Source organism: Equus asinus, chromosome 25 (genome assembly GCF_041296235.1).
Source record: "Equus asinus isolate D_3611 breed Donkey chromosome 25, EquAss-T2T_v2, whole genome shotgun sequence".
NCBI lineage: Eukaryota > Metazoa > Chordata > Mammalia > Perissodactyla > Equidae > Equus > Equus asinus.
Genome location: NC_091814.1, coordinates 51,003,627 through 51,027,708, shown reverse-complemented (window position 1 = coordinate 51,027,708; position 24,082 = coordinate 51,003,627). Strand labels below are relative to the sequence as shown.

General features: G+C 38.4%; 1 long non-coding RNA gene across 2 annotated transcripts in view; it reads right to left on the bottom strand.

Annotated features, from left to right (window-relative positions):
• LOC139042013 (uncharacterized) overlaps positions 1-24,082 on the bottom strand; it is a 112,158-nt gene that overhangs the window by 52,100 nt on the left and 35,976 nt on the right. For both annotated transcript variants that reach the window (XR_011498197.1, XR_011498198.1), the window contains exon 2: positions 3,548-3,678. This is a non-coding gene — a long non-coding RNA (uncharacterized lncRNA). The remainder of the gene's footprint in view (positions 1-3,547; positions 3,679-24,082) is intronic.

Sequence of the window (24,082 nt, the reverse complement as noted above, 5' to 3'; positions counted from 1 at the left end):
ATCTAGAATAATGCCTGGCATATAATAGCTAATGCTATTATCATTTATCATTAATGTTTAAATCTACATTCCTTTTCAATTTGAAGTTTCCTGAGGAATAAAACTGACCTTTTCCATCTGTGAACCCCTGTTTGTGGCCTCACCCTATGCCCTGTATGTAACAAAATTGTTTCTCAAAGTGCATCCAAAGGGCCATCTGCATTAGAATGTCCTGAAAGCCTGTTGAAGAGAAGATTCCTGGACACTTCCCCAAACTCAATGGATCAAGATCACTGGCAGTGGCCCAGGATTTTGTGTTTTAACAACCTGCTGAAGTAAGTCCCATGGACACTGATGTTTGAGGTCCACTCTACTAGTGGCACTAAATATCTATGCGTAAAATAAACAAATGGATAGTTGACCAAAGCAATTTGTTTAAGTGTGCGGTTTTTAAAAGTAATGGAAAGAAAAAATACCAATAGTCCTAATAATTTTAGGTTAAAAAGACTCTGGTCTTGCTCTTTGGCATGGAATTTTGGACCACACTTGCTCATTTGGCTTATCCTTGCACCAAATACTCCTTCAGTCCATATCCTTGAGTAGGTGGGAGCAGTTATCTATTTAGGCATAAGTCTTTATCAGGCTCTGAAGATATCCTGAGAACTGTCAGTCTGCAGCTAATTCAGCAGCAGCATAGACTTATGCACACTCTGGGTGACTGCCTGTAAATAGCATCCCAAAACTCTGGGGAGATGAGTTATATTGATGGAGTCTACAAGAAAACAAATCTCTTTCAACTTCCAAAAATACTTCAATAATTTTTAATTGGCATATAAATCTTTTTGGCCTCAACATTTTAGCAAAGAATAAAATTCTTGAGTCACATGAATCATATATATAAATATTTTGGATTTATTTTTATACCAGCTAGTTTCTTTTTCAAGGACATTTCTTAAAACACCATTAAATGAAAGATTATTTTCCTATAAAGACTTGTCACACCAACATTTCAATGGAAATGACACCCCTTTAAAAATATAAAGGGAAGGAAGACATGATAGTGATGTGGTCAGCAGAGTAATAAATTAAATTCACCTGGCAGGGTTTGTTCTCCATGTCTGAGGAATGTAAAAGAACACATTTGTAGTGAATGAAAAAAAAATCCACAGAAGGAGAAACCCGTTCTGAAACATGAAAAGAGAGGTTACAGTTCCAAAACCCTGACTCCAGCATAAACGGCATGTCCGGGTTAAGAGTCACACTCCCTGGGTAATTTCCATACCAAATGTGCAGCATTTTACAAGCCAAAACAAAAGCTGTCAAGCCCAACCAAGCCTAAGCCAGTTTAATTTCTCTCCCAGAAAAGAAAGACAATAACAACCTAGAATTGAATACTTTCTTCATTAAAAGTCTCTGTATTTTTAATTTTTAGGTGAGCTGAGTGGTAAAAACTACATACCGAAAGGGTTTCTTCCAGGAGGTAGTAATTGCAATATGCTAAAAAGCTCAAAGTCAAGAGTTCTACAGGGTTTGTGGAGTCTCAGCTCTAGCATATTTCTTGGCCCTTTAGGCCTCAATTTCTTCTCCTGCATAACGAGAAACAGAGTTGTGCCTTTTCAAAGGAGTGGATGTGGGGATTATGTGTTATAATGCCTGTAAAGCTCTTAGCACGGTCCACTGCACATGGAAAGACCTTAATAAATGCTAGTTGTTATAATGACACAAGCTTCAGCTTGGAGACAAAGATTTCTACCTTATTGAAATGAATAACCAATGCTTGTGACCTCAGTAAAAATGAAGTATGATGTTGTGTAACTCTGGCACGGGAACTAAAGTGAAGTAGAAACTGAAGAACACGCAAGTAAAGCCAATTATCTGAGCAGCAGGGGGTGTTTGATGTACGCTGGCTGGATGTGTCTTAAAGGAGATGGCACTTCTAGACATGCCTTATGTCATCAAAAAGCTTCTACGCCAACAATAAATTGCTGTTGTGTATTTAGGCAATAGTGCCAAATGCAATGCCAGATTTATCTGAGTTCTAGTTCTAGGAATAATGGCCGTCTGTTAACTCCTTTTGCTCCGGGGAATACAAACCACTGAGTATGAGTTTTTATGTTTTCACAAATTATACTATGATAGTGAGGGAGTGGGAATAAAAATTTCTGTTTTCTGTTGGGAGAAGGAAGTCCAAGCAGAGAAATCTGCTTTCATAGGGTCACACAATTGAAACAGAACCTCAATCTCAACACTAAACTTCAAACTCAGCTCAGTAAAGCTCACTATGCTTCACGTGGGCTTTGAGTGCACAGTAGCTCTGCTTCCCTTTGGTTTCATTTTCAAGAGTAATAATTCATAGATTTCAACCAATTTCATGGTTTTTCCAATCACTGGCTCTGTGAACATGGCTCAGGGTGTTATTCTTTTCGACTTCCATGTAAATGTGATGCAGGTGTGAGTCTCGTGCTGGGCAGAATTAGAAAGCGGTGCCATCCTGAGGGCTCTGGGGAACCACACCTTTGGTTTTCCATTACAAGTAGGTGAACAAAGCTGGGAGCAAATCAGAGATCTGAGGGAGAAGAGCCCGCATTCCAGGAAGTGGCCTCAGCATCCAAGCAGGAGGCATCAGGAGTAGTCGGGAGAAACTTGAGGATCACAGAGATGTCTGTCCTGAACGAGCCCAGTCCGTGGGGAAAGTTTTATGTGCGGTGAACGGGTTTGGGGGTTTGAATAATGACCAGTTGGGATGAGAGAGTTGAGCTCAAAGAATCTTCTAGAAGCTGAAAGATGATTGACACCACACCCATTATTTTAAAACAAACAAAAAAATACAATCTGTAAAGAAATGATAGTCCAATAACACACAGGCAGAAAGTAAATGAAATAAGAGAAAAGTAAGCATTTTGGCTCCAGCTTTAGTCATCCAGTTTCCTTTTCTCAGAAATGATAAATATATATTTTTAGAAAAATGTACTTTAGGGAAATAAATGGAACTGCAGCCAAGATTCTGTTAGAAGATGTTTATCATTATGTTACTCATATTAGTGAAATAATGGAAGCAAATTGAACGTTCAACAATGGGAGAATTTTAAATAATTTAGCACATATTGATACAATGGTATATTAGAAACCCATTAAATAAGTTTCTAAAGACTGTTTTACGACATAAAAATGTTGACAATGTATTTAAGTGAAAAGTAAGACCTAAAACTGTGTATACAATATGGCTTTAATCATGTAAAAGAAACACAAGGACATAAAAAAAAGATTGGAAGTAAATATATGATCAAGGAAACATTGATACCCTGTCACTGGGTGATAAGCTTGTGGGATATTTTTACGTTCTCCTTTGTTTATATTTTTAAGCAGTAATTAAGAATACTTTTCAGTAATATGAAGAAATATTATTTGAAGAATGATGATGTGACAAACCCACATAGAAAGATGGCCAATGTGCCTGGAAACCAGTTTTTCTACTAAAAACTACCTGTGCCTGCTATACCTGGAGAAGAACAACTCCAAATCAACCTTACACAGTACCACCCCCGTGGCTACCTTGATTCAAACTTACAGGAATTCGCCAACACCAAGCCACTCAGCTGGCCTCAGGAATGCACACGTCTGAGCCATTTCCCCTTGGCCATGTGGGGAACATCATTCCCATATATCCAGAGTTGTAAGCAGTCCAAGTCCTGTCATTTTCTGTGGGTAAAAGGGAGGGAAGGAGGTACGTGATGGCATGCATAGAATCCAATATCATCTCCTGTGCCATTCCATCTCACCAGCTTTCTTACGGCACAAACTCTTCAACTCATTCTTTATTTTTTCCTCTCAAGAATTTGCACAGAATTTGACACGTGTGGAAGATGTCTTCCCAGCCTCCCTTCCTTCAGCATGCTCCCCAGTCATTCGAATACGTGGTAGGAAGATAAAACTTTTGCATTTTATTTTCTGGATTGAATTCTCTCTAGTTATTGTTTATTTGGCTTTGAAATGCTCTCCTCCTGGGAAATGAGCATTTGCGTATGCTGCAGGTAGGAATACGAATTGGTATAACATGTTTGGGGATCTGTTAATCATAAACAAACACATATCCACATATATACATATATATATGTACTGTACCTATATATATTAAGACTCTTGAAAGTGTGCAAACCCTTTAACCCTAAAATGCCACTTCTAAGAATTTATTCAAACTAAATAATCAGCAATGATTTTTGAATAATAGTTTTTATCAAATTATTATTTATAATTGAGAAAACCTGGGAATAACCTAAATGTTTAAATGTTGGAGATTAGCTAAATGAATAATATATTCACAAATTGGTAGACTATGCAATTGTTAAAAATAAGAATATTTAATGACCTGAAAATAATTATGATATATTAGTCAGTACAAAAACTGGGGTGTAGAACATCGTGACCTCAATTTTGTAAAAAAAAGAAAAAAAAGGAAAAGAAAAGAAAGAAAAAAAGATTAAAAATGGCAACAGAAAGCCTGTACAACAATGTGTCAACTATAGTGTCGCTGGTGACATGTATGTCTCTTTTTACACTTTCCCAGGTTTCCCAAGCATTATACACTGAAGATATTACTTTTACAGTCAGATAAAAAAGCTATTTAAAAGTTTCTTTCCATTTAAATACTACTGCTCTCTACATGAAATTTGGTTTAAATAACAACATTGAACATCACGTGTCATTGGCATCTTTTGAATAAGACTCCAAAGCTCTGAGAAAAGGTAAGGAAACCAGCATTTGTTGAGAATTTACTATGTGCCAGACATTTTCCCAAGCTTATGTTATTTAATTCTCAAATGAACCATCTGAGAGAGATGACGGACAGCCTCTCTTTAATCCCTCTTTGTACTGAAATCCCTTTATACTGAAATATAATTCATCCAGAACATTTTCTCACAAGATTCTTGTACAAATTGATTGAAACTACCCTATATTCTTCAAAATTATGAGGATCAACTGATTTCTGAGGTTGGGACTGGAAACTGTTCTGTGATGGTGGGGTGTAGCTCTTTGCAGTTGTCTCAAGCAGCAAAACAGTGAGGAAGCACAAAGACTTCTGGGAAAGAACTAGTTAATGTATCAATGTCTAGGACGTCCATAACTTTCATCCAACCTAGCCTTAGCAGTTGTAAACAGATATTTCTACGAAGAACCAGAAGCTCCCTTGGGGGCATTGTGTTCATTCTCTTTCCTTTTGGATCTAATCATTGTGCCAAATTACTCAAGAAAATGCGCCAAATTATACTGCAAATATAACTTTTCCTCTAATGGGTTAAATAACCAGAAAGTTTACTAAATGGAATAAATAAGCACCAATTCCACTTTCCCTAAGATCAGGAAATTTAATCTTTTTAAACAGACTTGATAGTTTGGTTTTGGCTTTTAAAATCCTTTGCTCTGTGTCTAAGCTATTACTTATAAGGAAAGGAAGACTTGATTTTTATAAATTCCTTCTTCCATCAATTAAAAATACCCTAATTCTTCCCAGTGATTGAGATAAAAAATAAGATTTCATGTGAATGTCTTTCTTCTAGTGACTACAGAAGTGAAGTTTAATTTTTAGGGAATGTGTACCTCATCTTCTCTGGAGTTTTATTTATTAAGAATGTGTCATTAGTCAATTTATGGAGGATGCTTCCAAGACAGTGTGGCTGAATAATATCTTAACTCCAGTTGGAGAGAGTAAAAAAGCCTTTACAAATACAGAGTAGAAAAGTAATGCAAGCTTCATTTAGGCAAAGCTGCTTGGCCTAGACAACTTCTAGAACTAAGTGACCCAGGAAAGGTCTGGAACTTTACTTAAGTGAACAGGGAGGCTGTCATTATAATTGACACCTGGATTTGGTGTCTAACTGCTGCAAGAAAAGAACACAATTACAGAGCACAATAGGACAAGATAGATTCCCTCTGTATATTGCTCTTCACCCAACACTTTTATCATTGCCAAGAAGAGTGTTATAAATCACTCCCTGATCATTCTTCATATGTTCCCCAGATTGTAGTTCATTTTCCAGAGCCTCAACTCATTGCAGTTCACTGGACCAGAGTGTGATATTGAAACCAGGCCCATCTCCTTCAGAGCTCTACTATTCATATTACTCAACCTCTGTGGTTGTGCTGGGTGCCAAATCTATGGATGGATCCTTCCACCCCCATTAGAAGCTCCCTGGATCTTTAAGCAAGAGATATCCTTTGTTACCTCTGAGCGGCTCATGTACAATTTAGGGGAACCTCAAGAAATCTGCTGACCTTGCTTAGTTCTGCCTACTTCAGAATCCACACAATTTAACATCTGCAGTGGCTCTGCGACAGGAAGAGCCTGAAGTTGGGTGGGACCAGGAATATACATTGTCCTGACAACTGAAGGATGCTTTTGCCTCTCAGTGCAAGTGCTAAAGGGAATTGAATGTGGCTGAGTATACATGGATCATTAGGTTTTTTCCCTCTGGGGAGAAACAATCACTAATTGTGACCTTTCCTCCAAGATTAACTTGAATGGCAGGCAGTAGAAACACTTCTAAAAACAAAAGCACTTTTTGGCCTGGAGAAGAGAATGGTGGGGAAAAGAGATAACATTTTTAAAAGTCTCTCATTTTAAGTGGAGGCACAAAGGAAGGCAGGATCAAAGAGATCTTTTCATAACACTGGTTATAATTATCATTGGTGATAATTTAAATACTTGATCGCTCCAGTATATTGAAAGGAGACTTGCGGCTTGCTCATGTCTCCAGAAATTACAGAATATAAAACAAAGTTGGAAAGTTGCAAATGGACCTGACTTTGTAAAAGGAAGCAAAAGTATTTGAAATTTAAATAGCAGTCATGGAAATTATTTTCCAAAAATAATTTATTAGGGGAAGCAGAAAGAAATCTGACTGAAAAAGAATAAGGTATCACACATGTGTTTTTTACAAAACAACATAAAAGGGAGATTTAAGGTTGCTTTCCAGGATTTAGTAATAAGTATCAGCAATATAATGCAGGGTTTGGGCGTGATGGTTGGAAGCTGGAAATAAGTAAACAATTATTCATTGGACCAGAGTCCATTGTAAGAGTGAATAGGCAGGAGCCAAGTGCCAGTGTTTGCAGAGAGACCACCATGTTCTCAAAACTCCTTGCCTCCTCCAAAAAACCATGTTCATTTGGGGAAAGATTCTAGCCAGGACTTGGTCCTTCAAGGATTTCATGTCTGGCAAGAAGCTCTGAAAAGCACTCCTGCCAAACTTTACATCCTTCACATCCTGAACTTTCTGGGAATTCCAGCCCTCCTTGGGAGAATGAGATGTTTATTTTCATTCCCCCCTGCCAGGTCCAGAGAAGAAGTTGAGCACTGCTGAGGGCTGGTGCCAACTATACAATCTTGATGTAGCATGTAAAGATCCAATACGGGTCACTAAGTTTGAGGTTGCTAATTATCACTAATGCATTAACAAGTCAACAAAAATATTTATCAAGCAGCCTGTATGTGTAAGGCATAATGGTCGAGGTGTATAAATGAATTTAAGATACAGCTGCAATCAAGGAATCTATAATGTTGTTGTAGAGGAGACATTGGACATTAGCTCTTGGTGGCTATTGTTAATTAATTTTTCATGGAGATAAAAATGAATGGTCAGTGTGATGATCAATAAGAACCATCAAGTTCAGATAAAGGAGTGATAGATCACCAGGGACGAGAGTGGTCACCACGCCTTCAGGAAATAAGGAGCCCTGAGGAAGGAAGGCAGCAAACAAACACACATTCACTGATAACCTACTGTGCGTCAGGCTCCTCGCATTTACTCTCTCACCTCACTTACTCGTTTAATCCTCTCACCAAGTGTCTGAAGTAAATTTTATTCTTCTTTTTATAGATGAGAGCATAGAAGCCTAGAGATGCTTAGAAACTTGCTAAGATCACAAAACTAGTAAACAGAAGAGTCAACATTTGAACCCATGTCCAACTGAGATAACAATCTTATAGTCTTCACTTCATGATGAGGGATGGCTAGATGTGATAGGCTAAGAGGAAGCCAGAAAGCAACTTCCACACAGCATTTGCTATGTATTTTCTAAATATGTACCTACCTAGATAGTTGAAATTATTTCAGAGGTTAAAAGCTTTCTTAGTGAAATGACAAGGAGAGAAAAATGATGGCCTAACACATAGAGGTAAATGCTACAATTGAGTTTTTAGCTCAACATTGACTGGTTTGGCATTTCCCCAGAAACAGACCCAGAGGCAAGGATTCAAGAGTAAATAGTGTAAAAGGGCAAGCAGGAAATATTGGTTGAAAAGCAAGAGAGTGACGCAAGGAAGAGAAGGTAGCAAATAAAGGATGACAAATTAAGCCAGCTACCATGACAGATGACTGGAACTTAATCTTGCGGGGGATCTCTGCAAAACAATGTAGAACACAAGCCTCAGAATCATCCACCCAAGGGGTCAGAGAGCTGGAGGATTTATCCACCAGCTCCAACCACTCATTGGTCAAGAGCTTTGGCAGAGGGGTGATGGAGTAGGGGTAGTTAATTTCCTGGTACTTCTTGTCTGCCGTGTGCACAAGCGGAGCCCCATCCAAGGCTTAGGGGTAAACCCCAAGGGAAAATCATGCAGTCTTGGTTGAAACTGGCTGTCTTGAGTGACATGAGTAAGGCCCAAGAGATATGAGCAGGGCACTGACAGCACCTGCTATAAACATCAGTATCTTTGGTACAGGTTTTGTGATATTCTCTATCACATTGTCTCTCAAACTTCAGATGCATAAAAAGCACTTGGGGAGCTTGTTAACAGATCCTGGAACCTCACCCATTGAAATTCTGACCTATTGTTCAAGGATGGAGTCCGGGAATTTCCACCATTAATAAATATCCCAGGTGATTCTTACACACACGATCTGTAGGTCATACAGGAAGAAGCAATGCCTGGAATCTACAAGTGTTACATGGAAAACAGATGAACAATGGGGAGAACATGTGGCACAGTGAAAAGAGGATGGTATTTGGATCAAGATATCCTTGAATATGTATGCTGGCTCCTTTAGTGCCCTTAGAAAAATTACATAAGCTCTTTGTTTCAGTTTCTTTACCTATAAAATTGAGATAAAACCACACAACTGGACTGTTTCCTATGAGAATTAAATAAGAACATATAGAAGAGTCCAGAGGACTATGTGGCACATGGTAAGTGCCCAGTGTTAATTCTCTTTTTTTCTCTCCGAAGATTGAAATCTGTTGACAAAGTGATGCCAATGGCATTTGATAGCTAATGCTGTTTGGCAAATTATTCCTGACTACAAGAAAACTTGATGATAGAATAATGCATGCCTCAGCTTTAAATTTATCCCACACTTTTTCAGCACAGCTTCAAATTGGGTTAATTTTTGCCTTCCACTTATAACTGCATTATATAATAATTACCCTGGGGCTATAAATGGAAGCGTCCATGTGCCAAGAGACATAGCAGGTTAATCTGGCTCCAGATCTGGCCCAAAGACCTGGACTCCAGGCTCTTACCCTCAGATACTGACTTTCTATTGAGAAACTGTTTGGTTTATTGGCCCTTTGTGTTTCCAGGAAAGATAGTTCCAAATATATACTGAGAAAAAAAGGAAAAATGCCAAGAAAAAAATTAGAGACAAAATAGACCATGATTTTTAATAGATAATACTTATTTATTTTTATTATCTCATCATGCCAAAACTGATAGGCAATCAGAAGGAATTTGGGGTTATAATGGTATTACCATAATATAATATAACCTCAAGAGATAAATAGTAGAGCACAAAGCAATGTGATTCACGCTTACAGATCCTTGAGTGTTCATTGAATGTAACGGCATCATTTAGGACCCAGTCACTTTTATGCTTCTCCAAGATCTCTAGGTACTTCTCTACCTGTGAGAACTACCTGTGTCTCATCTTTCACTTACTCACCTTGTTTGGCTGAAGTGTTAGCCAAATCTATCTTGCCTTAGTTTAAAGTGCGTGACTTCTGCTTGGTCGTCAGGAATATAGAGGAAAATGTACCAAAGAATGAAGCTTTGTTAGCTGTTCCCAAGATCAGTTGACTTACTCTCATAAGCAAAACATGCCTAGAATAATACTAAAGACTTTAAAAGAAAATTTTTTTCTATAAACGTTCATCTCATTTATTCCTGATATGGGTCACCATAGATCTTTTGCCAGAGCACAACGCTGCCCACAAATGTGGTGCCGGATCAGCTGTTTCTTCAAGTGCAGGTATGTGAGATATGCAGTCCACCATATTAATGTCACCAGAGGAATAGACACTGTTGGACGTGAGGCCTACAGCACAAGCCATGCGGGAAACCATTCTGTTATCTCACCCCACTGAACTGCACCTCCCACAGCAGTCACTTCCCTCATACTTACACAGGAAAACCGGTGTGGTCTGAGGGTAGAAAGACGGGCTCGAAGGTTGGGGTGACTACTTCTAGTCCAGGTTCCTCCTGACTCTTACTTAGGGACTAAGACAAGTTACATCTTTACATTCTCATTCTCTCTAAAGTAAAGTTATGGAGTTGGATTAAATGATCACTAAGCTCTTCTTCATCACTGAAGGTGGTTTTTCTAAGGAAAAGAATCAGGATAACCAATAATAAATGCATCTGATCCTCATTATTTACAGTAATTATGTCCTATAAAGTAGCCACATCACTGATTTAGCAAATGCTGAACCATTGCTCTTAGGGGAAATACAGGGTTAGGTTCCTGCAGGGCTCTGAGAACATTGTCATCAACTAATGAACACATCACCTTGTTTTTTGTGTGTTTCTGTTTAAAGAGATCTTATTTAATATATATTGCTGATTTATTAACATTGAGCTCAAGGCAACAGCACTATAACTCATGCCTGAACAAAACTTATCTAACATGATTACTTTCTCCTTAAGGTATATCACAGCCATCTTGTGCTTAGGAACACTACACGACGTTTCAGCACTACACTTGGAGGTCATTTTAAACAAATGAAATCATTGACAAAAAGTACAAAATGCCAAAAACATCACAGTGAATAGACCATGAAAAGGGCACTTATTTATAGGTTGAGAGTTGAAACAAGAAGACAGAACATGGCCTTGTCTGACCTCAGCTGGGGATGTGTGTATTGGGCTACTCAAATTTTTTGCCACTCCTTGTGTGTCTGAAAATGAAACAATCATGAATATTAATTTAGAAGTTACAAATAAATTTTAGTGAGCAGCCAAATTTGTAAATACGGCATTGGTGAATAATGAGAATCAACTATAGATTACAAATAAAAATGATTTATTTTGTTATTCCATAGTCTCTTTCTTCTAAAACCTTCTTCAAAACCCTAACTCAAAGCAATGTAGTAATATCCTAAATTCCCGTATGTGTTGGGTAAAATTACAACTCTGTCTCACAGATGGTGAAACGTGGAGATGAAGCAGCTTCCCAAATGTCCCCAAGCAATGTGACAGCAGAGCCAGGACAACTCAGGAGTGTGAAACTAATCCTGTGTTTGGCCCACTGGGCTGTCCTGTTCCTGCTCGGTTACAAGAGGAAAGATGTTCTTCCTCACTCCCTGGTAGCCCAGCCCTGTACTTAAGGCTCTGCGGCAGAAGTCTGCAAATCGTTCTGGGACACACCTTCTGGAACTGTAGCGAGTGATTATAACTACCCCTGTAATTTTGTCCTGTAATAGTGTTACCTGAACTGGCTGTTTTTTTACCATAAGTTTTTGTTTCGGAGATGGCATTGCTGACATTTTACCCCCACTTCCTGTATACGTGAAGTCTTAACTCCATAGCCTCATACATGGAACATTCCAGCCTCATCTACGACTACATGCATGTACTGAAGAACCAACCTGGGCTATTCACTGTTCCTTCTCCAGAGAGTAAGAACAAATTTCTATTCATTTTTAGAATTTCTCTTCCTCACTGTACCTGTAGCAGAGCCCAGGGCATCAAGTACTCAAAACACGTTGATGAAATTGAATCCTACTCCACAGTGAAAATTTCCCCAACATTTCCAGGACTTGTAGTTCGGGGAAACAGCACTGTGGAGTGCTTCAAGACCTACGAAGCACTTTACATACATTATCTCCCTTAATCCTCAACAACCCTGCAAATTATTATTATTCCCACATATGAATGGAGAAACACGTCCAAAAGAATTTACATAATTTGTCTAAAGTCACAAAGCTAGTAAATGCAGAGATATGATTGCCATTTAGAGCCTGTTTCTCCTATGAGCTATGGCCTAATTTATTTGTCGCAATAATGCCTCATGTTTCACTGGCTGCAGTTTCAACTGAATAGGTCAATCCATTTAAAAAAAGAAAAAAGAATTCTATTCTACTGCTTATTACCTAGGCCTTCACAAGTAGATAGAAAGAACTGCAGAAGATAATAGGACTGGGGAGTATTTGGGTTCAAAAGAGCTGCCATTTACCAGTTGTTCCATGAAGTTTACATAAAAGTTTCTCTGCCAAGAGACAAGAATGTAGTCACACACTGGGAGAATCATTTTATGATGTTTATCTTTCAAGAAAATGCAGATCAATGAAAGCAATATATCACAAGTGAAATACAAAAACAGTCTCAGAAATCTCTAAACATAGTACACAAAATGGCCTTCATTTCACATTCACTCATCTTTCAATTAATTACACAACTTCTATATTATCTCACAAGAAGACAAGTAACTGACAGTCTCTGTTCTCCATTATTAGCAGTTGGACGTTGCTGGTCCGTTTGGAATTGAGCAGATCCTACACCCCCCATTATATATACGATGTTAAGAAAGCTTAATTGTTCCAGAAGATTCTTGCGAATCAGTTATGTGCCAAGCATTGCATCTAACAGCAAACTCTAGATTTGGTGACCTCTTAAGATCCCTTTTAATCAATAGTCTATCCTTTTCTGTGGTTACTCTAAGGATGATCAGATTCTCCCAATATATATGAACCCATTAAAGGTCTTTGGAAGAATATATGAACCCATGAAAGAGATTTTTTTCTTTCTTTGACATTTGCTGAAACCATTCCAAAATTCTCAGAGCTAAGATTCTTCCCCTTGAAGATCTACTTATAACAGCACATTGATCAAAAATCCTGAAACCCTCAGAAGGGGCTCTGGAGCTCATCTTGTCCCACTGCAGTCCTCTCCGTAACATCCACGCTCAGAGTTCACACTTCCAAGACCAAAGATTTCTCTGCTGCCTGTGCCATTTTGAGAAACTCTCCCTGGTATTTATTTAAAATCCATCTTCCAGTGACATTTACTTATAAGCCATAACTTTTTCTTCTTGAACCAGAAAAAATAAGTCCAGATAGTTTTGAAATTACTATGTGGTATGATCATAAGCCCAGGACAATACTAGTTTATGAGTATTGCCCAAGTTTCCCATCTGGATTAGTATCTGTCCCAGATTTTTCATTGTATAATGAAATTGTACTGTAATGGTTTCTTTAGAATAAGTTGTAAATAGTTGGGCAGGCCTCCTCTTTGTTCTTCCAGCTTCAACCATGGTCTCATCTAGTAGTGGGTGAGAGGTAAGTGCAGTGCACAGGGTTCTCATTCTCATATATGGCTAAATCTGAAAGATGAGCAATGTATCTCTCCTTGACCCTTTCCTCATCCTTAGTGCTTCTCTTTCCAAAGCAGCTTGCTGATCATATGAAGAGCATTCAGACATGAGTTGCGAGGGACCGCTGATTCCTTCCAATCTCACGTAGTTCTGGGAATATTCAACACTCTACCATTTCTGGCCATGCAGTGTAGCAATCAGCTATACTATGACCAGTGGCAAAGGCTGAAAAGTACATGATGCCACCAGGTCACAGTCAGCAGGGTGACTATGAAAGAGAAATGTGGAAAAATTACATTTTAGGTACATGTGAAATGAGTGGAGGAAATAAAGGCAGAGCGGTTGTGTCTGTGAAGCAGGAAGAGAGCAGTTTGAACAGTTTTAATATTGTTTTATCATTTATTGTACAGTATAAAATCTACAACTATAATGACAATGATGGTTCATTTTTCAATAAACACTTTTGGCAGCAATAAATTTAAGAAAAAGGAAGCGTGTGTTTAGTTGAAAAATAAGAAGTGAATTTTGATTGCTCAAGAAAGTTAATGAAGAACCTGTAACTTGCATAAAATGTTTCTTGATGTTTACCAACCCCCATGGGGTCATAACGATATAGGTGATAACATGAAAACCAGAAGACACAGATTTGCTGGAGAAGCAGCAGCAATTACTTCAAAAGTTAGCAACCAGTTTACAAGACTGTGCCCTATTTACAGCCCTAGCAGCACACTTCATATCATTCCTTGAGATACGACTTTTCATTTAGATCAAATGACTATTCTAAATCACTTTTGCTCATCTTTTATTCCAAGATTTTTTTGTGCAAGAATTCAAAATAAAGCAATAGCTGTTAGTGTGTGACTCCATGAGCAGCAGAAGAAATGCACAGTTAAATAATGAGAATTTTATGACAGTGTCATCAAACACTCCAAGTAAAAAATTACCTCATCCCAATTGTGTTTCTTTTTTCATCAATTTCCTAGAATCAAAGCCAACAGTTTGGGAATTCTTTCTTTTGACAGTGAAACATCCAACATTATTATGAGTGTAGTAAATTCAGTTAAAATGTTTGACACTGAAAATAGAATTATGTTTTTGCAATGGCAAAGCAGCACAAATTTTGGTAAAACATAATGTTCTCAATAAATTAAGAAGCTTATGGCACAGAGATGTACTTGAAATGGAATGTGACACATACATACTTCATACTTATGTACAAATAAATTGTGATATTCTACCAATCGATATAGAAACTGTAGTGATCAAACTGTATAGCCATGTTTTTAAATACTCAGAGTACCTGAACTCCAAAATTTTGTGCCAAGGCTGAGTTTAAATTTTAATGAAATACTTTGGCATAGCAGTATGTGTTTCCTCTCTTTGTTATTCGAAATCAGCTTTAAAAAATGTTTGAGCTTTTGAAGAACTACTTTGTAAAGCAACCCAAGTGTCCCACAATGAAAATAAATATTTTTATAAAGAATTTCTGTAAATTGGGATTGAATTTTTTTCAAAATCAGTTAGAAATATTTAATCAAAATATTTGATGAATGGAACAGAAAAGCACTTTAGCATCTGGAGCTTTGTATATATCGTATATACTAAAATACATTGAATACATATATATATATATCTCAAACAGACGTGCAAAAAGAAAGGCATTGACATATATCCCTACCAAAGCAAGGAAGAAGCTGATCAAATTAAATGGTGAGAGTTCAAACAGTGTACATAATAACGTTCAGGTCTACAGGGACTAGTAATATTGATGATTATCAGTTCTGTGCCAGCTACTACTAAGCAAAGCACCTCGTATGCTTTGTCTTTGATGTGCCCAATATGAAGGAGATCCTGTTTTATCTTGGGGTTTTATTTTGTTTTATTTTCCAGATTAAGAATCTTTAGTGGAAAAGAGCAAGGTGAGTTTACCTAAGATCATGGAGCAGGAGGCAGAACCTGGGTTCCTCCAAGCGAGGAACCACGGAGCTGATGCAGCTCCTTCAGACTTCAGATGTGTGCGTGGAGCTGTGACATTCCAGCAGCATGGTTAGCTAGTAACCGCTCAACCTTTTTTTTTTTGAGGAAGATTAGCCCTGAGCTAACTACTGCCAATCCTCCTCTTTTTGCTGAGGAAGGTTGGCCCTGAGCTAACATCCGTGCCCATCTTCCTCTGCTTTATAGTGGGACGCCTACCACATCATGGCGTGCCAAGCGGTGCCACGTCCGCACCCGGGATCCCAACCGGCAGACCCTGGGCCGCCGAGAAGCGGAACAGCACGCTTAACTGCTGCACCACCGGGCTGGCTGCTCAACCTTTCAAAACCTATGCTTCACCACCAAAATCATGTTACCAAACTCTATTTTGCATAGATTATACTATAAAAAAGTACCCAAATTTTCCCAATGTTGTGTTCCAAATACAAAACATATTGCCACATTAAACTTTTTTTTTAATTAAATGTACTACCTATCCTGGTTAAAATCATAATTCATCCTTGGGGAGATATGAAAATTCCTGATAATTTTAATTCTTTCATTTTACAAATGAGGAATCTGAAACCTAAAAATGCTTTAAGATGTCCTCCAAGATGCAATGCAAGCTGAAGGCAGAGCTAGGTCAGAAGCCACGAAGCTTCGCTCCCTCCCCTAATGCACTTCCCGACCTCAGAAAAACCGTCAAATCGCCACAGGAACGTTAGCCTGGGCCTGAATCTTCACTCTCAGCCACAAAGGGGTCAACAGTGCTTCTGCAGAGGTAGAAAGGTCCTGTGGCTCAGAGTGCTCACCCGGAAAATTTACAGAAGTGAGGAAGTCTGCTCTAGTAAGAAAAAAGCAATCTTGGGACAGCATGGGTTGAGGGAAAGCAGGCATCTTGGAGTTGCTTATGTTTTTATTAAAATCCATTGTTTCTGAGAGAACATTTTCATCTGCAGGAAGCGAGGAGTGCAGGTCTGACAGTCCTGTCTCCCCTAACTCACTTCCAGAGAAATGAAGAATGGACCAGTGTGGCTCCCTGCCACCTGTGCTAACAAGGGGCCCCAAGTGGCCCTTTCCCTCGGTGTTCAGATGATCTCATAGCTTAAAGTGTCTCCAAGTGGGACTGGCTTCTCCCAGAAACCTGTCAGCTGAGTATTTGGAAGAAACTGAGAAATCCTTGAAAAACATGGAGGGATCAAAGGTACTTATTAAAGTATTTTCAAAAGAGCTCTGGGTTTAATAAGAAGCAAATGAGATCAGATAGAGAGGAATCCAGAGACTGGTTCTAGTGTGGAAAACTCTTTGTGGTAAAGACCAGCAGAAAGGAACATACAGCTGGGAACGGTGCTTATTTGGAGCAGAGTGTTAAACAGTGTGCCGTTGAGTTGCTCTGCCCTTGAACCTGGAGGAGTGTGCAGAAGTAAGCAATTACTTAAACAGACACATCTTTCCTAAGAGACCTGATCCAAGAAAAATAATAGACTACAACAACCAAAAAATTTAAGAAAAAGAGAGGAAACACCCAGCTTTTTCTCTTACCAGGAGAGATTGTTTTGTCTCCGGAGGACTTTTGACATAGAGTACTGACTTTCCTCGTGCGTTAGTCGGTCATCTAGCAGTCTGATTAAAAGATTGCTCTTGAGAAATTATGGATTTTCTTCTCTCTCCAATCAACCAACTGACCAACCAACCAAACAAACTTCTACACGTTTTGTTTTAGAGTGAAACATAATTTAAATTCATGCTATTATGCAGAACAATTGTCCATGTCAAAGAAAATCCATTCACTTAATAAACTCCTAATCTTTGAATAGAGCAGAACTAGCCAAGACTCAGGCCCACACAAATATTTGAGGCATCGGAACAAGCAGAAGATTTCTTCCACAGGAAATTGGGAACCCTGTGAGCCTTGTAATCTCAGTGAAACTTGCAAAGAGGTTGAAGATACACAAACAAACACGTAGATAAGGAAAACAGATTAGAGGTTACCAGAAGAAGAGGGAATGAGGGGAGAACGAAAGGGGTGAAGGGGTGTATGCATATGGTGATGGTGGTGGACACAATGGAATCTATACAAAAACTGAAATATAATAATGTACGCCTGAAATTTATACAACGCTAAAAGCCAATATGACCTCAATGAAAAAAAACTGAAATTTGGGGAAAAAAAAAGACTGATTTGTAGTGAGTTATTTCCCCCTTAGGGATCCCCCAAACTGATGGCAGCGATCTTCCCTCTTAAACGTCAGGTGTGTAATTATTGAAATGAAATAAGTTGTAACAGAAAAAATGAAAAATAAAGACATAATACCTGACGTTCATAGGGTATAATGAAAGAGATAATTCTCACATAGCATGTAAGATCTTAAACTGGCAGAACTATTTCTGTAAAAATGGCAGCATTTGCGACAACTTTAGTAAAAGAGTTTAGTAAAAGAGGACAAAGTGGGACATGGAAAAGAGTCCAGAGTCTAGTGCATCCCTTGTCCCAGGTACAAAGACACCAGTCTGAGCCCCGTGGGAAAAGGAGCCACCAACAAAAGCTGAAAGGACCTTTTTCCTGAGACCTTAGTGACATGGAACCGTTCAAGCAGTGTAGCTTTAGGGCACAAGAGATGCAACGTGGTATATACGCTTTAATTGGGTCCTCCTTTGGTGAGCAGTAGAGCATAGCTTTTTCACAGACAGGATCCGTGAGCTGCAGTTCCATCCTGAGGTGTGGCTGCTTTGAAGGCACTGGGAGGTGGTACCCTCAGCACAGGTATCAGTGTCCTCATAGTGAACACTGGCAGAGATGACAGTGGTAGGTATTCAAGGAGTTTTGAGGACATCAACCATTCATAAGTGGGTTCCAGAGTAGAAGAACACAGCAGATGTAGCATGATTACCGTGGCTGACCGATATCAAACCTTTTATTTATACGCTGAGTTAATATGGTACTTAAGATAGATCAAACTTCTTCCTCCACTCTACAGAAAAATATTACTTAGAAAAATGACAAGAATGGGATTTAGACATGGACCTGAATTCAAATCTCTTTTGATTATAAGTTGTGCCTCTTTGAACAGGTCATTTGATCCTTTGGAGACTCAGTTTCCTCATCTGTAATCTGTGGAAAATGTTGACTTCATAGAGGTCGTATGAAGATTAAATGCGCCATGTGTCTGCTACATCTTTTGTGTTACCTGTCACCTGGTCATTCTTTTCCGAGGGCCAACAGCCATCATTGTGTCCTTCTGTGGGTACATGTGAGGGTACAGTATCCTGGTTCTTCAAAAGTATGGGCTTCTTTGCTGGATCCTCCCTCTGATTGACAGTTATAGTGGTGAGTAATTATGTGCAAATGCATGTTCTCCACCAAAACTTGTAAGAGACAGAAAACTTATTTCTTCAGTGCCCTTGAAAAGCTATACGACACGAATGCACGTCTGTGTGCCAGCAGTTTAGAAATGAAAATCTCCACATCTTTGTGCCTGTCTCATTAATTCTCTCCACCCCATTGGTGTTAAGGTTTTATAAATAAGCAAGACAGGATTGATTTGTTCCATTTCAGCAAACTGTGAAAGAAAACAGTCAAAAAATCATTCCCATCATCATTCCCCCAACCATGACATTACTCTTTAAAATTGGGTGAAAGCCTGTGTAGCCTTTCCCAATTAGGTGAAAGATGATTTCATTTCAGTTAATCTTTAGGGAAGTTACTTCTGGTTTGTGCAAACATGCCAAAATAATGCAGCAACCTTCATAAAGAGTCCAGTTTGATTTCTCTCTGGCTAAAGGGAAACTCAAGATTCAGGAAGACCTGACCACCTGTATTATTAAGATTTATGGTGTTCAGTCGGACCTACATGGACATAGCCTAGGGGAGTGGAAGGAAATTGAGGGAAGAATCAGAACACCCGGGGGGCCTTAAAGGTGCCAGGTACTGGGGTTTGCAAATCTTTTCAGCAAAAACCCTGGAGATTCCAGGCAAGGGTTGCCTTTTAGATATGGATAAGGAATGAGGCAAGAATCTTGAGCCAGAGCAGACCTATTTTTCTAGATTTTATATATTAGGCTTCCATATACGATCAGTTTCATCCACCAGCATAATCTAAAAACTCTTCTGTTGTTTGAATTCCCTTTACAACTTCACAGCTGATTTGTCCTCTTGCTGATGCTTAAACAGCTCCAATGACAGGGTTCCTGAGGCAGCCATCTTTGGACAGATGTCCCCTAAATTCCTTTAGAGCTCTATAAATCCATACCAATGTATGCATGTAAACAGGAAATACAATGGTGTGATGACAAAGATTGAAGGCATTTGTCTGATGCCCCATCTGTCCATACATAACACCCTGTGCAGTGGCTTTTCTGTCTGTAGCTAATGGGGATAACAACAATTTCAAATTTACTTTATTTTAATATATTTTAAAAACATGTGAAACTATACCCCCCCCCCCTTTGACACAGGCTGTTGCTTTTTCTCTTCAAGAGAGAAAACATTCACATCAGGATTGATTTAATTTTTTTCCCCTTTTAAATCATAAACAGTCCTGGTACAAGAAACAGTAGCTGTTATTGATTAAAAGTTCATTTGCCTTGCCTGGGCTGATGATTGATACTTGGAGGGCAGGAGGGGTGTTGGAGTTTGGCTGGGAGATTGGAAGTGGGGCAATTTTGTCACATTACCTGTTCTTTATAAGAGTGTTAGTGTTGGAGGAAATTTAGATTTGGGGAGAGAACTTTTTTCCTCCTTAAATTTTAGTAGATGTTCGTCCAACTTTTTGTTTTGTTTTGTTTCTTGTTATGCTGGCTTCACCCACTTTAAGTAACTTCCAGGGCACATGAGCTTGTGAGAGGCCCCTAAATGGGCTTTTAATGGTCTGTTGAATAAAGCAGCTACCAGTTCAGGAAATGCACACATTTTATAGGTGGATATTTTCAAAGCTTCTATTTGTGAGTGCCAGTTGAGAGGTGCCTTTGTATGTGTTCTTCACAGACCCAGTACAGCCATAAAGACTGCCTCCGGAAGCATTAAAAAACAAGGAATAAATTTCCTCATCCTATTTCTACTCTAATGTCAAGAAGAAGAACTTTTGGTTAAAAAAGTATCTTTCCTTTAGGAAAGTTATTTGAGCCCATCAGAAAATTATAATTTCACAAGAGTGTGTCAATCACCTTCACTGAGTGCATTTGTCAGTGATATTTGCAATCAAGGCATGGGATTTTAAAGAAAGTAAGAAGTGATTGGCAGTATAACAGGATTCTTAGTCTTCAGTTTTCTAATTTTTATGCATTGTGAACATTCTCTCTCTTTTAGTCTTTAACTGTACCAAATATGTGCCATACACGGATCCTTGAACTTATCAGTCAGTAGAACATCTGGAAGTAATAGCAATCTTTGCACAACCCCATTTAATATTGACACATTAAATTTAAAATAACAGAAAATATAATATGACACAAGGTTTTATTAGATAGTAATAAAGGCAACAAGTAGCAGCACCAAACATTTAAGAAAAGATATGCTGGGAAATCTTACGGTAGAAAGATATTCCATTAAATTAATTTTTCTGAAAAATTAGAAAAACTGCTATTATTCATTTTTAATAGCACAACACCTTGGCTGAAATTAGGGGAAAATAGTGTTCCATGGAAGCATAGTTTGAGAACCAGTGTCATAAACAGAGATGCATGGAAATTCTGAATGAATTCCTAGAGAGCTTACATATCATAAGTCAGACTTTTTCAAAGTTGATTTAAAGTCCTCAGGATGCTGTAAGCCTGAAACCAAAGGGAAAAATAAAATAAAGAAATGCTGATAGATTTGACTACCATGAAATATAAAACTGCAGTTCGTTACATAAAACACCATAAGAAAAATTAAAAGGCAAACTGGAAAAAATATTTTCGGGGCCAGCCCAGTGGCTCAGCAGTTGAGTTTGTACATTCCACTTTGGCGGCCCAGGTTCGCCAGCTCAGATCCCGGGTGCAGACTTATGCACCGCTTGTCGAGCCATGCTATTGCAGGCATCCCACATATAAAGCAGAGGAAGGTGGGCACGGATGTTAGCTCAGGGCCAGTCTTCCTCAACAAAAAAAAGAGGAGGATTGGCGACAGATGTTAGCTCAAGGCTAACCTTCCTCAAAAAAGAAATTGCAACATATATTATAATGTATTACTATATTTACAGTAATAAGAGTTTGTACAACTCAGTGAGTGAATATCTAACACTAGGATAGAAAATAGTGGGTAAAGGAAACTGATAAGCAATTTACAAAATGAGAACTACGTAGAGTCAATATGCACAGCAAAAATTATTCAACATTATTGCTAATCAAAGAAATGCATATTAAAATGATGAAATGACATTTATTTCTATCAATCTGTGGATTTAGGGAAATGGACGCCCTCCTGCACTGCTACATATGTTAGTGTAATTTTCAAAAAAATAATTTAGGAACATTTATCAAAAGCCTTAAAACTTTTTTAGACCTTTAATTGGATGAACGATTCCACTTTCATTTTTCCTCTTGCATAAAGGCTTTTGTATGGCAGTCATTGTGTCACTGGAAACAGTCTTATTGTTTAATCCTAAAGGACAGGTTAAGTCAGTTACGGTACAGCACACGCTATCATACTGTAAGGTCTTTAATTATTGTGTTATGAATGTTTCCTTACTGATATCAATAGGTATTCACAATATTAAATGAAAAAAGCAAGTTACAAAGATATATTATGCTATGATTCTATTTCTGTTAAATTACGTGTGCAGAGAAAAGGGCTAGAATTTCATATATCATAGTCTCTGTTGTTGTGTCTGGGTGAGAGGGATTATGAGTGTTTATTTTGTTTATTTTTTAGCCTACGTGTATTTTTGTCTGTAATGATTACGTGTGTTAGATTGAGAAAAAAATTATTTTTAATTTCCATCCTGCAGAAGCTACTAAGGAGACCAAATGACATATCTAGCCTAAGACATGTTATTACCACCAACAATCATTTTTTGTCTCTGAAAATAATCTCTCTTACGGATTCTTTCTCTCTAGAATGCTTTTCACCTATTTTCTTCATGGGTCATCTCAGCTGGTGATGACTTTCGTATTTCTCCAAGGGAGCATATAGTTTGTTTCCATGCAATAAACTCCCAATCACCAGTAAAGAAATCAAACCACTCTAAATTAAGGTCTTTGGGAGGGAAAGGTCAAGTGAATGAATAGTTTTGTATGATTTGAATGAATCCCTCAAGAAATAAATCAGACCCTTAGCTTTCATCTTATTCCCAGCCTCTGGAATAAGAATGTTAACTCAGCCAATTTAATACTTAGGAAAACCAGAAAAGAAAAGAAAACAAAACTTTAAAACCTCAGTGTCCACAACAAAGATAAAGATACTTGTAGATCCCAGTTTTTGAGCATCTATCCAAAGGAGATTAGTATGGCCTAAATATGTTTAAAATGAACATGAAGAACAAATTTGGGGAAAAAAGGGCAGAAACCACATATAGCTTTTGCATTTGGTGAGGTCTTGGGGGTTCACAGCTCAGCCCTGCATCTTGCAAACTGTGAGAGTATAAGAAGGCACTTAACCTTTCTGAGGGAGACAACACCAAAGTGAGTTTGTTATAAACACCAAATGAAATAAAGTGCCCTGCACACCAGACAATTAATAAATATCGGTTTCCTTCATTCCCAGGAGAAAAGTTTGAGGGCAGAGGAGGAGAAAGCAGGAAATTCCCCGTCTCCTCCAACCTCCATGTTCAGAATTTAAGGTACAGTCCTAGCAGTCTGGTGAGGGAAATGCGCATGTTTTTGGAAGGGGGGAGATGGACGCGTGATTGGGAGCCGGGAGTGTTTTTAAATAATTTTAACATCCATCTGAGAATAAGGACAAAGAAAAATCCATGGTCATAAAGAGGAGTAACAAAACTGAGACACTGTAGAGTCCAGGGAAGCTTTGAGTCCGGAACACATAGGTCATTATTTTTGAGAATCGGCAGGTTCTCTTCCTGCCCTACCTCCTCTTGGATCCCACTGAGTGATCTTAGGTATGCCAATTAATGCCTGCCCCAGTTTTGCTGTTTGCCAAATGAGTAAACAACCCCTTCCTCTTTTTATCTAGTAGAATGCTATGATAACACAAGCTGATGTTCTTTAAAAATGCCTTGAGCTCTAAAGAAGGTAACACTTACACCCAAAATATTGTAGTTGTTGTCATTTGCAGTGTGGTTAAAGGTGTGAGTTTTATCTTGGAACTCTGAAGCTGGAGAAAATTCCATCTCACTTCCAGTTTAAGTGGGAAATGGTTTGGAAGAGATTTGAAATTTTAGGAGCCCTTGAAGCGTGGTGAATGAGGAGGAAGTTTGATTTAAAAAAAAAAAAAAAGTTTATGATGTGCATGGTTGGGGCTGGGGTTGGTGGCTGGGAAAATGGGAATGGATGTGTGGTATGTACCTCGTATTGAATGTGGTTTGAGAGAGTTGGTGTGAATTAGGAATATCACGAATGTGAAATGTATCTACCACAAAGTCTGCTATTGTGGGTTCAAGTTTGAAATACTGAAG